The sequence below is a fragment of the Peromyscus californicus genome, unplaced genomic scaffold, assembly GCF_007827085.1.
Source record: "Peromyscus californicus insignis strain IS unplaced genomic scaffold, ASM782708v3 Scaffold_19__1_contigs__length_69161282, whole genome shotgun sequence".
Lineage (NCBI taxonomy): Eukaryota > Metazoa > Chordata > Mammalia > Rodentia > Cricetidae > Peromyscus > Peromyscus californicus.
In genome coordinates this window covers 24,549,270-24,553,554 of record NW_026294491.1, presented here as the reverse complement: position 1 = coordinate 24,553,554, position 4,285 = coordinate 24,549,270, and the positions used below count along the sequence as shown (strand labels likewise).

General features: G+C 43.0%; 1 pseudogene; it reads right to left on the bottom strand.

Annotated features, from left to right (window-relative positions):
• Positions 1-381: 381 nt before the first annotated feature.
• On the bottom strand, positions 382-782 carry LOC128114630 (peptidyl-prolyl cis-trans isomerase NIMA-interacting 4-like; annotated as a pseudogene).
• Between the last annotated feature and the right edge of the window lie 3,503 nt (positions 783-4,285).

Genomic DNA, 4,285 nt, shown 5'->3' with positions numbered 1-4,285 from the left:
TCCTTAACTTAAAAAAACTTTTTATTATTATTTTATTTCAATTATATGGGTATTTCACTTGCATGTATGTCTGTGTGCCATATGCATTCCCGGTACCCTAAGAGGCCAGAAGAGAGCATTGGATCCTCTAGAACTGGTGGTCGTGAGCCACTATGTGGGTGCTGGGGATCAAACCTAGGTCCTCTGGAAGAGTAGCCAGTGCTCTGAGCCATTGAACTACCCCTCCAGCCCCCTCTTAACTTTTAATATCAAAGAGATTATCTTGGAGAAATAACTTTCAACCTCAATTTAAAATTTAGAAAGAAGTGTTCTCTCTCTCTCTCTCTCTCTCTCTCTCTCTCTCTCTCTCTCTCTCTCTCTCTCGTCTGTCTTGTGATTTTTTTCCCCTTCAACTACACTAACAATATGATATCCAAACTTTGTCTTAACTGGTGGATCTGTAAACACAGGCTTAGCCACCCACTTACGGGCAAGGTAAATGCCGCGTCTTGAGATGGGTCTCACTGTGGACCCCTCTGGTCATCCAACCCAAGTCACCCCTTTACCTGGTTTTATCTTCGCTATATTGTGTGGCCCCACCACTGAATCTCATTCCAGACCTTAATGTTCCATGGCTTCCATGATTTTGCCATGTTTTCCACATAGAATGTGTCTGACCTTTACTACATTGCCACCACCTTTGTGGCCCGGAGCCTTCTTGTCAGCCCTGTCCCTCCTGGAGCCTGCACCTCCTTCCCCTCCTCCTCCAGAATTCCAGAGCCACTTTTCCCCTTCAGTGACATCTCCTAAACTAGCTGTTGAACTCTCAACAGGAACGGCAGTCTTTAAGAGGAGCACAGAATGGGGCTCAGAAGACAGTGTTTGCTTTGTATCAATATTTTTCATCCATCTTTTTTTTACTGTTTTTTTTTTGAAACAGGATCTCATGTAGCCCAGGCTGCCTCAAACTCCCTGTGCAGCCAAGGATGGCCTTGAACTCCTGATCCTCCTGTCTCTACTGCCCAAGTTCTGGGATCATAGATGCAAACCATCCTATCAATCCATCTTTTAAAAAATATAATGTTTTTATTAATTCTTTAGGAGCTCCATATGCTAATGCTAAGCAAAAGCCTCAGTGAAAAGCCTCACCAACAGAACAGATCATGTTGAAAGCAGGGAGGCAAGAATGGGAGATAAACTAGAGAAATTGGATCACTTAATAAAGGTCAATGAAAAAAATTTTAATGTGTAAATGGAACAGGAGAGAGTTTTAGAATATCATGAAAAGACCCAACCTCTGAGTTAAGGAACATAAAAGAAGGAGAATATTGTGGTGAAGACATACAGAATATCTTCAATAAAGTCATAGAAGGAGAATTTCTAAATCTAGAGAAAGGGATGCCTATCCAAGAGTAAGAAACCTACAGAACATCAAATAGACAGGACCAAAAAGTAACTCCCTTTGACATAATATAATTAAAATATCAAAAAGACAGAAGGGAGAAAGAGTACGGAAAGCTGCAAAAGAGAAAGTTCCAGTCACTTATAAACACGAGCTCATTAGAATAACATCTGAATATTCAACAGAAAACTTTAAAGCCAGAATGGCCTAGGAATGTATTCTTGGTTATGAAAGACCACAACTGTAAAAATCAGACTTTTATGCCCAGCCAAACTATCTATTAGAATTGAAGGAGGGGGCTGGGAAGTTGGCTCAGTGGTTAAGAGCACCTGTCACTGTTTCAGAGGACCCAATGCTCACCACAATCTATGACTCCAGTGACGCCCTCTTCTAATCTCCTTGGGCACCAGGCATGCACATGGTGCACAGACATAAACATACAGACAAAACCTCCATACACATTAAATAAATCAATAAATCTTTTTTTAAAAAAAAAACTTTTAATTGGAGAAGCTAAAACTTTCTGTAGTCAAAACAGATGAAAGGAATCTAAAATGACTAAGCCAACTCTACAAAGGAGACTAGAAGAGACATTTCAGCCAAGGAGGAGGACAAGCAACTCCAGGAAGAGGTCGGTGACATGCCCATGGATGGCACCACTCACAGTGAGGTGGGCCTTACTATAGCAATCATCCATCAAGAATATGCACCACAGGCTTACCTGTAGGGACACTTTCTCAATTGAAGTTCTCTCTTCTAAAATAACTCTAGCTTGAGTTTCTATTGCTGTGATGAAACACTATGACCAAAGGCAACATGAGGAGCAAAGGGTTTGTCTGGATTATACAATCCACATCACAGTTCATCATGAAAGGAGTCAGAGCAGGAACTCAAGACAGTAGATGTAATTCTGAACGGTTTTATTAAATAAGAAACACAGAGCCAAATGCAGAGTTAAAAGCCCAAGAGATCAGAGAGCAGAGCCAGGAGCTGAGACCAAGACCGCCTTCTTACCCCTCGCTGCTGCTGCTGTCCTTCCCCTCAGAAAGAGACCTACTTCCTGTGTGTCTGTCTTTTTATTGACTTTCTGTTCTGCCTTCTCATTGGTTGTAAACCCAACCACATGACCTCCTCGTCACTGCCTGCCTATACAGACCTCCAGGTCTCTATGGTTGGTATTAAGATTAAAGGCGTGTGTCTCCATGCTGGCTGTGTCCTTGAACACACAGAGATCTGCTTGTCATGTGATCGGGATTAAGGGCGTGTGCTACCACTGCCAGACTTCTGCTAAATGGTTTGCTATTAGCTCTGATCCCCAGACAATTTTATTTATTAACGTACAAATAAAATCACATTTCAGCACAAATAAAATATCACCATACAAGACAAGAGCCTGGGGGCAGAAACTGAAACAGAAGCCACAGAAGAGTGCTGCTTCCCCATGGCTTGCTGGGTCTGCTTTCTTATACAACTTGGAACTACCTACCCATGGGTGGCACTACTCACAGTGAGCTGGGCCCTACCATGTCAATCACCTATCAAGAAAATTCACTGCTGACTTGCTCACAGACCAGTCTGGTAGGGGCATTGTCTCATACCTGGTACTGCTAACTGGGGCCAAAGTCTCGTGACTGCCTAAGTCATAGATGAGAATGAATACATTTATTCCCAAATGAACATAATAATAAATTACCACCTAAGTTCTTGGCCCACAGACTGGGGCATTTTTCAACTGTCATCAAAAAGGTTTCTTTTTGCAGTAAAAGGTGATAAAGGGAGCCACAACCAGTCACTGCTGCAGGCTGCAAGAATATGAAATAGAGATTCAGCTGTAGATGATAAAGCTATACCTAGAAAGATCAAGGAATTCTTCTGGAGGAGAAGTCAAATATCAAGGAATACTTGATGTTATTCAGCTTTAATATATCAGCTGTTTCCTACTATCAGTTTCTTGTACACCTATAACTCCTAGGCCATAATGACAAACAGTATGAGCCTCTCGGACCTACTGCTGATCTGTACTAGGTAACACCCCTACAGAGACAATGCCTGCCTCCTAAGCCTAGGAGACAGGTGGACATGTAGATGCATAGCTTTGTTTCCTGTGCAAATGAAGCTCAGAGCATCCCTCTCTCTCACAGACCTAGTGCATTGTAGAGCTATTGACGAAGGACAAAAGCCTTTTTTTGCATAACCAGGTGGAGTGAAGACTGGAGCAGAATTCCCGATTCCTGGTTAGGGTGAGAGTGGATCGGCCAGAGGAGCAAGGAGCAAGGAAAAGGTTTTGCAGATTGTAGGTGGATTTGAGTCAGGTCAGGAGAGTAGGAGAGGAAGGAGAGATGAGAGATGGGGAAACGGAGGATGAAGATGAGATTGAAAGCAGAAGAGCTTAGTTAGGGCTATGAGAGGACAGGAAGAGAAGGGACAGAGAGGAGCTAGGCATGAGGGCAGAAAAGAAGCTGTGTAGAGAGAGAACTGACTCAGAAGAACAAGGTGTATGGACTAAAGAGTTTTGTGTACTTAGATTCTTTTATTATTATCAAAGAGTAGATATTCAGCTGGTCTTATATTCTTCCCAGACCCCGGGAGAGGGCTATCAAGGGGCTAGACTCTTCATATTCCACTATAGGTCACTCTCCAGAGACTAAGAGTCTGGATTACTCAGCTCTAAATGGGACATCTGTCATGCCCTGTCTTAGGGTTTCTATTGCTGTGATAAAACACTACGACCAAAAGTCGTAGTGTTGGGGAAGAAAGGGTTTATTTGACTCACATATCACAGGCCACAGTCCACTGAGGGAAGCCAAGGCAGGGAAGAAGTCAAGACAGAAACATGAAGGCGGGACTGAAGCAGAGCTATGGAGGAACGCTGCTTACTAGCTTGCCCAGCCTGCTTTCATATTC